Raw genomic sequence first — 13850 nt, forward strand, 5'->3', positions numbered from 1 at the left:
TATTGGTCACATACATATTAAGCAGATGTTATTGCGGGTGGAGATAAATATTGTAATAGTAATATCTAACAATTCACACAAATCTAAAGTAAAAGAATGTGTAACGGTTTTCTTCTGGTGAAAGAGAGACGGACCAAAATGCAGAGCGGTTATTTTTGTACATCTTTAATCAAGATGAAAATACAACAATCTACAAAACAAGAAACGTGAAAAACCGAAACAGTCCTATCTGGTGCCACAAACACAAAGACAGGAACAATCACCCACCAAACCCAACACAAAACAGGATACCTAAATATGGTTCCCAATCAGAGACAATGACTAACACCTGCCTCTGATTGAGAACCATATCAGGCCAAACATAGAATGCCCACCCAGCTCACGTCCTGACCAACACTAAAACAAGGAAAACACACAAGAACGATGGTCAGAACGTGACAGAATGGAGTTAAGAAATATACACTACCAGTCAGAAGTTTAAGAACACCTACTCATTCAAGGGCTTTTCTTTATTTTTACTATTTTTAGAATAATAGTGAAGACATCAGAACTATGAAATAACACACATGGAATCATGTAGTAACCAAAAAAGTGTTAAACAAATCAAAATATATTTTATATTTGAGATTCTTCAAATAGCCACTCTTTGCCTTGATGACAGCTTTGCACACTCTTGGCATTCTCTCAACCAGCTTCATGAGGTAGTCACCTGGAATGCATTTAAATGAACAGGTGTGCCTTATTAAAAGTTAATTTGTGGAATTTCTATCCATCCTAATGCATTTGAGCCAATAAGTTGTGTTGTGACAAGGCCCAAGCCTCTCCAGGTTCTCCTTTACCCAAATCCAGATAGCAGATGTTCTGAAAGAGCTGCAAAACCTGGACCCGTACAAATCAGCTGGGCTTGACAATCTGGACCCTCTATTTCTGAAACTATCTGCCGCCATTGTCGCAACCCCTATTACCAGCCTGTTCAACCTCTCTTTCATATCGTCTGAGATTCCCAAGGATTGGAAAGCTCCCGCAGTCATCCCCCTCTTCAAAGGGGGAGACACCCTGGACCCAAACTGCTATAGACCTATATCCATCCTGCCCTGCCTATCTAAGGTCTTCGAAAGCCAAGTCAACAAACAGGTCACTGACCATCTCGAATCCCACCGTACCTTCTCCGCTGTGCAATCTGGTTTCCGAGCCGGTCACGGGTGCACCTCAGCCACACTCAAGGTACTAAACGATATCATAACCGCCATCGATAAAAGACAGTACTGTGCAGCCGTCTTCATCGACCTCGCCAAGGCTTTCGACTCTGTCAATCACCATATTCTTATCGGCAGACTCAATAGCCTCGGTTTTTCGGATGACTGCCTTGCCTGGTTCACCAATTACTTTGCAGACAGAGTTCAGTGTGTCAAATCGGAGGGCATGCTGTCCGGTCCTCTGGCAGTCTCTATGGGGGTGCCACAGGGTTCAATTCTCGGGCCGACTCTTTTCTCTGTATATATCAATGATGTTGCTCTTGCTGCGGGCGATTCCCTGATCCACCTCTACGCAGACGACACCATTCTATATACTTTCGGCCCGTCATTGGACACTGTGCTATCTAACCTCCAAACGAGCTTCAATGCCATACAGCACTCCTTCCGTGGCCTCCAACTGCTCTTAAACGCGAGTAAAACCAAATGCATGCTTTTCAACCGATCGCTGCCTGCACCCGCATGCCCGACTAGCATCACCACCCTGGATGGTTCCGACCTTGAATATGTGGACATCTATAAGTACCTAGGTGTCTGGCTAGACTGCAAACTCTCCTTCCAGACTCACATCAAACATCTCCAATCGAAAATCAAATCAAGAGTCGGCTTTCTATTCCGCAACAAAGCCTCCTTCACTCACGCCGCCAAGCTTACCCTAGTAAAACTGACTATCCTACCGATCCTCGACTTCGGCGATGTCATCTACAAAATGGCTTCCAACACTCTACTCAGCAAACTGGATGCAGTCTATCACAGTGCCATCCGTTTTGTCACCAAAGCACCTTATACCACCCACCACTGCGACTTGTATGCTCTAGTCGGCTGGCCCTCGCTACATATTCGTCGCCAGACCCACTCGCTCCAGGTCATCTACAAGTCCATGCTAGGTAAAGCTCCGCCTTATCTCAGTTCACTGGTCACGATGGCAACACCCATCCGTAGCACGCACTCCAGTAGGTGTATCTCACTGATCATCCCTAAAGCCAACACCTCATTTGGCCGCCTTTCGTTCCAGTACTCTGCTGCCTGTGACTGGAACGAACTGCAAAAATTGCTGAAGTTGGAGACTTTTATCTCCCTCACCAACTTCAAACATCAGCTATCCGAGCAGCTAACCGATCGCTGCAGCTGTACATAGTCTATTGGTAAATAGCCCACCCATTTTCACCTACCTCATTCCCATACTGTTTTTATACTGTTTTTTATTTATTTACTTTTCTGCTCTTTTGCACACCAATATCTCTACCTGTACATGACCATCTGATCATTTATCACTCCAGTGTTAATCTGCAAAATTGTATTATTCGCCTACCTCCTCATGCCTTTTGCACACATTGTATATAGACTGCCCATTTTTTTCTACTGTGTTATTGACTTGTTAATTGTTTACTCCATGTGTAACTCTGTGTTGTCTGTTCACACTGCTATGCTTTATCTTGGCCAGGTCGCAGTTGCAAATGAGAACTTGTTCTCAACTAGCCTACCTGGTTAAATAAAGGTGAAATAAAAAAAAAATAAATAAATAAGGGGTGGTACACAGAAGATAGTCCTATTTGGTAAAAGACCAAGTCCATATTATGGCAATAACATCTCAAATAAGCAAAGAGAAATGACAGCCCATCATTACTTTAAGACATGAAGGTTAGTCAATACGGAAAATTTCAAGAACATTGAAAGTTTCTTCAAGTGCAGTCGCAAAAACCATCAAGCGCTATGATGAAACTGTCTCTCATGAGGACTACCACAGGAAAGGAAGACCCAGAGTTACCTCTGCTGCAGATAATAAGTTCATTAGAGTTACCAGCCTCAGAAATTGCAGCCCAGATAAATGCTTCACAGAGTTCAAGTAACAGACACATCTCAACATCAACTGTTCAGAGAAGACTGTGTGAATCAGGCCTTTTTTCTGCAAATAAACCACTACTAAAGGACACCAATAAGAAGAAGAGACTTGCTTGGGCCAAGAAACACGTGCAATGGACATTCGACCAGTGGAAATTTGTCCTTTGGTCTGGAGTCCAAATGTGACATGTTTGGTTCCAACCGCTGTGTGGGTGAAAGGATGATCTCCCCCTGTAAAGCAGGGAGGAGGAGGTGCGATGGTGTGGGGGTGCTTTGCTGGTGACACGGTCAGTGATTTATTTAGAATTCAAGGCACACTTAACCGGCATGGCTACCACAGCATTCTTCAGCGATACGCCTTCTCATCTGGTTTGCGCTTAGTGGGACTATCATTTGTTTGACCCAACACAACTCCAGGCTGTGTAAGGGCTATTTTACCAAGAAGGAGAATGATGGAGTGTTGCGTCAGATGACCTGGCCTCCACAATCACCCAACCTCAACCAAATTGAGATGGTTTGGGATGAGTCGGAGCGCAGAGTGAAGGAAAAGCAACCAACAAGTGCTCAGCATATGTGGGAACTCCTTCAAGACTGTTAGAAAAACATTCCAACTGAAGCTAGTTGAGAGAATGCCAAGATTGTGCAAGCTGTAATCAAGGCAAGGGTTGGCTATTTGATCAATTTCAAATATAAAATCTATTTGAATTTGTTTAACAATTTTTGGTTACTACGTGATTCCATATTTGTTATTTCATAGTTTTGATGTCTTCACTATTATTATACAATGTAGAAAATAGTAAAAAAATTAATAAAGAAAAGCCGTTGAATGAGTACGTGTTCTTAAACTTTTGGCCGGTAGTGTATAAATATTAGGATGAGCAATGTCCGAGTGGCATTGACTAAAATACAGTAGATTAGAATACAGTATATACATATGAAATGAGTCAAACAGTATGCAAACATGTATTAAAGTGACCAGTGATTCCATGTCTATGTATATTGGACAGCAGCCTCTAAGGTGCAGGGTTGAGTAACCGGTTGGTAGCCGGCAAGTGATGGCTATTTAACAGTCTGATGGCCTTGAGATAGAAGCTGTTTTTCAGTCTCTTGGTCCCAGTTTTGATGCACCTGTACTCAATCAATCATTCAAATGTATTTATAAAGCCCTTTTTACATCAGCCGATGTCACAAAGTGCTATACAGAAATCCAGCCTAAAACCCCAAACAGCAAGCAATGCAGATGTAGAAGCATGGTGGCTAGGAAAAACTCGAAAGGCCAGAACCTAGGAAGAAACCTAGAGAGGAACCAGGCTCTGAGGGGTGGCCAGTCCTCATCAGGCTGTGCCGGGTGGAGATTATAACAGAACATGGCCAAGATGTTCAAACGTTCATAGATGACCAGCAGGATCATATAATAATCACAGTGGTTGTAGAGGGTGCAACAGGTCAGCATCTCAGGAGTAAATGTCAGTTGGCTTTTCATAGCCAATCTTTCAGAGTTAGATACAGCAGGTACGGTAGAGAGAGTTGAAAACAGCAGGTCCGGGATAAGGTAGCACGTCCGGTCAACAGGTCAGGGTTCCATATCCGCAGGCAGAACAGTTGAAACTGGATCAACAGCAGGTGGACTGGGGACAGCGGGTGAACTGGGGACCGCAAGGAGTCATCAGGCCAGGTGGTCCTGAGGCATGGTCCTAGGGCCAGGTTGTCCTGAGGCATGGTCCTAGGGCCAGGTTGTCCTGAGGCATGGTCCTAGGGCCAGGTTGTCCTGAGGCATGGTCCTAGGGCCAGGTTGTCCTGAGGCATGGTCCTAGGGCCAGGTTGTCCTGAGGCATGGTCCTAGGGCCAGGTTGTCCTGAGGCATGGTCCTAGGGCTCAGGTCCTCTGAGAGGAAAGAAAGAGTTAAACGGAGCATACTTAAATTCACACAGGACACCGGATAAGACAGGAGAAGTCCTCCAGATATAACAGACTGACCCTAGCCCCCCGACACAAACTATTGCAGCATAAATACTGGAGGCTGAGACAGGAGGGGTCGGGAGACACTATGGCCCTGTCCAACGATACCCCCGGACAGGGCCAACCAGGCAGGATATAACCCACCCACTTTGCCAAAGCACAGCCCCCACACTTCTAGAGGGATATCTTCAACCACCAACCTACTACCCTGAGACCAGGCCGAGTATAGCCCATGAAGATCTCCCATAGGGGACGAACCCGAGGGGGGTGCCAACCCGGACAGAAAGATCACGTCAGTGGCTCAACCCACTCAAGTGACGCACCCCTCCTAGGGACGGCATGGAAGAGCACCAGTAAGCCAGTGACTCAGCCCCCGTAATAGGGTTAGAGACAGAGAATCCCAGTGGAGAGAGGAGAACCGGCCAGGCAGAGACAGCAAGGGCGGTTCGTTGCTCCAGTGCCTTGCCGTTCAACTTCACACCCCTGGGCCAGACTACACTCAATCATAGGACCTACTGAAGAGATGAGTCTTCAATAAAGACTTACAGGTCGAGACTGAGTCTGCGTCTCTCACATGGATAGGTAGACCATTCCATAAAAATGTAGCTCCACGGGAGAAAGCCCTGCATCCAGCTGTTTGCTTGGAAATTCTAGGGACAATAAGGAAGCCTGCGTCTTGTGACCGGAAGTGCACTGCTCGCAATCGCAGGACTCTCCAGAGGGTGGTGCGGTCTGCCCAACGTATCACCGGGGGCACACTGCCTGCCTTCCAGGACACCTACAACACCCAATGTCACAGGAAGGCCAAAAAGATCATCTAGAACATCAACCACCCGAGACACGGCCTGTTCACCCGCTATCATCCTGACATCGCCTTCTGGACAATAGCGGGTGAACAGGCCATGGCTAGGGTGGGTGATGTCCTTGAAGTGCGGGCAGTGCACTTCCACAGTCCTTGGGAGCGGGCTGTGTTGGTGGCACTGTGTTATCCTCGAAGCAGGCGAAGAAGGTGTTTAGCTTGTCCGGGAGCAAGACGTCCATTTGGCTGGTTTTCCCTTTGTAATCCGTGATTGTCTGTAGACCCTGCCACATATGTCGCTGAAGTTGGAGTAGCAGTGGTTTTTAGCAGCATGGGTACTAGAGGTCGACCGATTATGATTTTTCAACGCCGATACCGATTATTGGAGGCCCAAAAAGGCCGATACCGATTAACCGGCCGATTTTTATTTTTTATTTGTAATAATGACAATTACAACAATACTGAATGAACACTTATTTTAACTTCATATGATACATCAATAAAATCAATTTAGCCTCAAATAAATAATGAAACATGTTCAATTTTAAATAATGCAAAAACACAGTGTTGGAGAAAGTAAAAGTGCAATATTTGCCATGTAAGAAAGCTAACATTTAAGTTCCTTGCTCAGAACATGAGAACATATGAAAGCTGGTGGTTCCTTTTAACATGAGTCTTCAATATTCCCAGGTAAGAAGTTTTAGGTTGTAGTTATTATAGGAATTATATGACTATTTCTCTCTATACCATTTGTATTTCATTAACCTTTGACTATTGGATGTTCTTATAGGCACTTTAGTATTGCCAGTGTAACAGTATAGCTTCCGTCCCTCTCCTCGCTCTTCCCTGGGCTCGAACCAGGAACACAACGACAACAGCCACTGTGGGAGCAAGCTGTACATATAGGGCTGTAGAGCAAAGGTGTACATTAGACCACAAGAGGAAGATACACTTAGAGTGCATTTGCCATTCTGGTAAAAACAGGAAACCAAGAAATAACAGACGTAATGGCCAAAGCCATAAAATGCATTATGTTTAGGGTAAAATGCATTGTCTATTGTAGAGGACAGGAAACCAAAGTAAGGCCATGAGAGCATAGGACAGCTGGACATGCCAAGGTCAGAGGGACACACAAAGGAGGGGGTCAGCCAAATGACCAACGGATGGACTATAGACATAGGACATATATTTTTAGGACAGGAAGAGAAGAGACACATAGTCTACTAGTCCTAATAAGGACAGACATACCAAAGAACACACCAAGCTAAACATAAGGGGCCCATAGGATAAGATGGGCATGTGTTATTTTTGGGACATGAAGAGGTCCTGTCACCATTATAACTTAACTAAAAGCAGATATGGGCGTTATTGGGCGTGAACAAGCAGGAAGCACAGATTGAAAGATAATGGTGGCAGATGGACTGAGGGAAGTAACTTCATTTGCATGTGGGGTGGACTCATATGTTGTATGTGTATAAATACAGAGCCAGTGCTCTGGAAAAGGGTGTGTTCCGCGGACCATCTAGGCTTCTGATATGTTTGTATTAAAAGCCTATATTGAATTCACAAGTTCTTGTAAGTGTTATATTTTGTAACGATCCTCCACGACACTACCCTCGAAGCAGCGTTACCCATGCCGAGCAAGGGAAACAACCACTCCAAGGCTCAGCGCGAGCAAGTGACGTTTGAAACGCTATTAGCGCACGCTAACTAGTCAGCCACTTCACTTTGGCTACACCAGCCTCATCTCGGGAGTTGATATGCTGGAAGTCATAAACAGCGCAATGCTTGACACACAACGAAGAGCTGCTTGCAAAACGCACGAAAGTGCTGTTTGAATGAATATTTACGCGCCTGCTTCAGCCTACCACTGCTCAGTCAGATACTTAGATACTTGTATGCTTGTATGCTCAGTCAGATTATATGCCACACATGACACACTAGATAATATCTAGTAATATCATCAACCATGTGTAGTTAACTAGTGATTATGATTGATTGTTTTTTATAAGATCATTTTAATGCTAGCTAGCAACTTACCTTGGCTTACTGCATTCACGTAACAGGCAGTCTCCTTGTGGAATGCAACGAGAGGGCAGGTCGTTATTGCGTTGGACTAGGGGCCGCCGTGGGATTGGCTTGAGGGGGAATGTACATGGCTGTGAGCATAACTGAAGAGAATTCTCTTGGTAGGTAATACAGTCGGCATTTGATTGTGAGGAAATCTAGGTCTGATGAACAAAAGGACTTGAGTTTCTGTACATTATCACAATCATACCATAAGTAGTTAATCATGAAACATACACCCCCGCTTTCTTCTTCCCGGAGAGTTCTCTATTTCTGTGTACACGATGTACTGAGAACCCAGCTGGCTGTATTGACCGGGACAGTATATCCGGAGAGAGCCTTGATTCCGTGAAACAGAGTATGTTACAGTCCCTGATGTCTCTCTGGAGGAGATCCTCGCCCTGAGCTCGTCTACTTTATTGTCCAGGGACTAAACATTAGCGAGTAATATACTCGGAAGCGGTGGATGGTGTGCACTCCTCCTGAGTCAGACTTGAAGTCTACACTTCTCTGACGGCGGCATCTTGTAGCAGCCTCTGGGATAATTTCAAATGCCCTGGGGGTTACGAACAAAGGATCCAAATTGGGAAAGTTGTATTCCTGGTCGTAATGCTGGTGAGTTACCACCACTATGATATTCAAAAGTTCTTTCCGTCTGTAAGAAATAACACACAAAAAACAATACTGCAAAGTTGCCAAGGAGCTAGAAGCAGAGCTGCCATGTCTGTCAACGCCATCTTGCCATCGGTGAGCATATAATGCTGAGCCAGGTGGGGCTCTGGTTTCTCAGGTTTGTTGTGTGAGGATGCAACTGCAGGGGACATCTACCTAACCCAGTTAGACAGGCTCTGTTGAGCCAACAGGAGACCACATGGTATGCAGCAAAGTTCCACTTTACATTCAACTATCCATGCAGAACAATGTACAAGAGTTACACAAAGAAACACTCAGGGATGAGTCAAGTCAAGTTACCCTATTTCATTTGCAATATAGAATGTTTTACTGTTTGGCCCTACCCTGAGTTGGTCAATATGGAATGTTTTACTGTTTGGCCCTACCCTGAGTTGGTCAATATAGAATGTTTTACTGTTTGGCCCTACCCTGAGTTGGTCAATATAGAATGTTTTACTGTTTGGCCCTACCCTGAGTTGGTCAATATAGAATGTTTTACTGTTTGGCCCTACCCTGAGTTGGTCAATATAGAATGTTTTACTGTTTGGCCCTACCCTGAGTTGGTCAATATAGAATGTTTTACTGTTTGGCCCTACCCTTGGTCAATATAGAATGTTTTACTGTTTGGCCCTACCCTGAGTTGGTCAATATAGAATGTTTTACTGTTTGGCCCTACCCTGAGTTGGTTTCAATATAGAATGTTTTACTGTTTGGCCCTACCCTGAGTTGGTCAATATAGAATGTTTTACTGTTTGGCCCTACCCTGAGTTGGTCAATATAGAATGTTTTACTGTTTGGCCCTACCCTGAGTTGGTCAATATAGAATGTTTTACTGAGTTGGTTTGGCCCTACCCTGAGTTGGTCAATATAGAATGTTTTACTGTTTGGCCCTACCCTGAGTTGGTCAATATAGAATGTTTTACTGTTTGGCCCTACCCTGAGTTGGTCAATATAGAATGTTTTACTGTTTGGCCCTACCCTGAGTTGGTCAATATAGAATGTTTTACTGTTTGGCCCTACCCTGAGTTGGTCAATATAGAATGTTTTACTGTTTGGCCCTACCCTGAGTTGGTCAATATAGAATGTTTTACTGTTTGGCCCTACCCTGAGTTGGTCAATATAGAATGTTTTACTGTTTGGCCCTACCCTGAGTTGGTCAATATAGAATGTTTTACTGTTTGGCCCTACCCTGAGTTGGTCAATATAGAATGTTTTACTGTTTGGCCCTACCCTGATGGTCAATATAGAATGTTTTACTGTTTGGCCCTACCCTGAGTTGGTCAATATAGAATGTTTTACTGTTTGGCCCTACTGAGATGGTCCTGAGATGGTCAATATAGAATGTTTTACTGTTTGGCCCTACCCTGAGTTGGTCAATATAGAATGTTTTACTGTTTGGCCCTACCCTGAGTTGGTCAATATAGAATGTTTTACTGTTTGGCCCTACCCTGAGTTGGTCAATATAGAATGTTTTACTGTTTGGCCCTACCCTGAGTTGGTCAATATAGAATGTTTTACTGTTTGGCCCTACCCTGAGTTGGTCAATATAGAATGTTTTACTGTTTGGCCCTACCCTGAGTTGGTCAATATAGAATGTTTTACTGTTTTCCCTACCCTGAGAAAATATAGAATGTTTTACTACCTGAGTTGGTCAATATAGTCAATGTTTAACTGTTTTTACTGTCAATATTGTTTTACTGTTTGCCCTACCCTGAGTTGGTCAATATAGAATGTTTTACTGTTTGGCCCTACCCTGAGTTGGTCAATATAGAATGTTTTACTGTTTGGCCCTACCCTGAGTTGGTCAATATAGAATGTTTTAACCCTGAGTTGGTCAATATAGAATGTTTTACTGTTTGGCCCTACCCTGAGTTGGTCAATATAGAATGTTTTACTGTTTGGCCCTACCCTGAGTTGGTCAATATAGAATGTTTTACTGTTTGGCCCTACCCTGAGTTGGTCAATATAGAATGTTTTACTGTTTGGCCCTACCCTGAGTTGGTCAATATAGAATGTTTTACTGTTTGGCCCTACCCTGAGTTGGTCAATATAGAATGTTTTACTGTTTGGCCCTACCCTGAGTTGGTCAATATAGAATGTTTTACTGTTTGGCCCTACCCTGAGTTGGTCAATATAGAATGTTTTACTGTTTGGCCCTACCCTGAGTTGGTCAATATAGAATGTTTTACTGTTTGGCCCTACCCTGAGTTGGTCAATATAGAATGTTTTACTGTTTGGCCCTACCCTGAGTTGGTCAATATAGAATGTTTTACTGTTTGGCCCTACCTGAGTTGGTCTGAAGTTTGGTCAATATAGAATGTTTTACTGTTTGGCCCTACCCTGAGTTGGTCAATATAGAATGTTTTACTGTTTGGAATGTTTTACTGTTTGGCCCTACCCTGAGTTGGTCAATATAGAATGTTTTACTGTTTGGCCCTACCCTGAGTTGGTCAATATAGAATGTTTTACTGAGTTGGTCCTGTTTGGCCCTACCCTGAGTTGGTCAATATAGAATGTTTTACTGTTTGGCCCTACCCTGAGTTGGTCAATATAGAATGTTTTACTGTTTGGCCCTACCCTGAGTTGGTCAATATAGAATGTTTTACTGTTTGGCCCTACCCTGAGTTGGTCAATATAGAATGTTTTACTGTTTGGCCCTACCCTGAGTTGGTCAATATAGAATGTTTTACTGTTTGGCCCTACCCTGAGTTGGTCAATATAGAATGTTTTACTGTTTGGCCCTACCCTGAGTTGGTCAATATAGAATGTTTTACTGTTTGGCCCTACCCTGAGTTGGTCAATATAGAATGTTTTACTGTTTGGCCCTACCCTGAGTTGGTCAATATAGAATGTTTTACTGTTTGGCCCAACCCTGAGTTGGTCAATATAGAATGTTTTACTGTTTGGCCCTACCCTGAGTTGGTCAATATAGAATGTTTTACTGTTTGGCCCTACCCTGAGTTGGTCAATATAGAATGTTTTACTGTTTGGCCCTACCCTGAGTTGGTCAATATAGAATGTTTTACTGTTTGGCCCTACCCTGAGTTGGTCAATATAGAATGTTTTACTGTTTGGCCCTACCCTGAGTTGGTCAATATAGAATGTTTTACTGTTTGGCCCTACCCTGAGTTGGTCAATATAGAATGTTTTACTGTTTGGCCCTACCCTGAGTTGGTCAATATAGAATGTTTTACTGTTTGGCCCTACCCTGAGTTGGTCAATATAGAATGTTTTACTGTTTGGCCCTACCCTGAGTTGGTCAATATAGAATGTTTTACTGTTTGGCCCTACCCTGAGTTGGTCAATATAGAATGTTTTACTGTTTGGCCCTACCCTGAGTTGGTCAATATAGAATGTTTTACTGTTTGGCCCTACCCTGAGTTGGTCAATATAGAATGTTTTACTGTTTGGCCCTACCCTGAGTTGGTCATGTTTTATATGAGTTGGAATGTTTTACTGTTTGGCCCTACCCTGAGTTGGTCAATATAGAATGTTTTACTGTTTGGCCCTACCCTGAGTTGGTCAATATAGAATGTTTTACTGTTTGGCCCTACCTGAGTTGGTCAATATAGAATGTTTTACTGTTTGGCCCTACCCTGAGTTGGTCAATATAGAATGTTTTACTGTTTGGCCCTACCCTGAGTTGGTCAATATAGAATGTTTTACTGTTTGGCCCTACCCTGAGTTGGTCAATATAGAATGTTTTACTGTTTGGCCCTACCCTGAGTTGGTCAATATAGAATGTTTTACTGTTTGGCCCTACCTGAGTTGGTCAATATAGAATGTTTTACTGTTTGGCCCTACCCTGAGTTGGTCAATATAGAATGTTTTACTGTTTGGCCCTACCCTGAGTTGGTCAATATAGAATGTTTTACTGTTTGGCCCTACCCTGAGTTGGTCAATATAGAATGTTTTACTGTTTGGCCCTACCCTGAGTTGGTCAATATAGAATGTTTTACTGTTTGGCCCTACCTAGAATGTTTTACTGTTTGGCCCTACCCTGAGTTGGTCAATATAGAATGTTTTACTGTTTGGCCCTACCCTGAGTTGGTCAATATAGAATGTTTTACTGTTTGGCCCTACCCTGAGTTGGTCAATATAGAATGTTTTACTGTTTGGCCCTACCCTGAGTTGGTCAATATAGAATGTTTTACTGTTTGGCCCTACCCTGAGTTGGTCAATATAGAATGTTTTACTGTTTGGCCCTACCTGAGTTGGTCAATATAGAATGTTTTACTGTTTGGCCCTACCCTGAGTTGGTCAATATAGAATGTTTTACTGTTTGGCCCTACCCTGAGTTGGTCAATATAGAATGTTTTACTGTTTGGCCCTACCCTGAGTTGGTCAATATAGAATGTTTTACTGTTTGGCCCTACCCTGAGTTGGTCAATATAGAATGTTTTACTGTTTGGCCCTACCCTGAGTTGGTCAATATAGAATGTTTTACTGTTTGGCCCTACCCTGAGTTGGTCAATATAGAATGTTTTACTGTTTGGCCCTACCCTGAGTTGGTCAATATAGAATGTTTTACTGTTTGGCCCTACCCTGAGTTGGTCAATATAGAATGTTTTACTGTTTGGCCCTACCCTGAGTTGGTCAATATAGAATGTTTTACTGTTTGGCCCTACCCTGAGTTGGTCAATATAGAATGTTTTACTGTTTGGCCCTACCCTGAGTTGGTCAATATAGAATGTTTTACTGTTTGGCCCTACCTGAGTTGGTCCCTGAGTTGGTCAATATAGAATGTTTTACTGTTTGGCCCTACCCTGAGTTGGTCAATATAGAATGTTTTACTGTTTGGCCCTACCCTGAGTTGGTCAATATAGAATGTTTTACTGTTTGGCCCTACCCTGAGTTGGTCAATATAGAATGTTTTACTGTTTGGCCCTACCCTGAGATGGTCAATATAGAATGTTTTACTGTTTGGCCCTACCCTGAGATGGTCAATATAGAATGTTTTACTGTTTGGCCCTACCCTGAGTTGGTCAATATAGAATGTTTTACTGTTTGGCCCTACCCTGAGTTGGTCAATATAGAATGTTTTACTGTTTTACCTGAGTTGGTCAATATAGAATGTTTTACTGTTTGGCCCTACCCTGAGTTGGTCAATATAGAATGTTTTACTGTTTGGCCCTACCCTGAGTTGGTCAATATAGAATGTTTTACTGTTTGGCCCTACCCTGAGTTGGTCAATATAGAATGTTTTACTGTTTGGCCCTACCCTGAGTTGGTCAATATAGAATGTTTTACTGTTTGGC

General features: G+C 43.3%; 1 protein-coding gene across 2 annotated transcripts in view; it reads left to right on the forward strand.

Moving 5' to 3' along the window:
• The window catches only part of LOC115140763 (non-homologous end joining factor IFFO1-like), a 46346-nt gene that overhangs the window by 10131 nt on the left and 22365 nt on the right, over positions 1–13850 (forward strand). The window lies entirely within an intron of this gene.

The sequence above is a fragment of the Oncorhynchus nerka genome, linkage group LG14, assembly GCF_034236695.1.
Source record: "Oncorhynchus nerka isolate Pitt River linkage group LG14, Oner_Uvic_2.0, whole genome shotgun sequence".
NCBI classification, from domain to species: Eukaryota; Metazoa; Chordata; class Actinopteri; order Salmoniformes; family Salmonidae; genus Oncorhynchus; species Oncorhynchus nerka.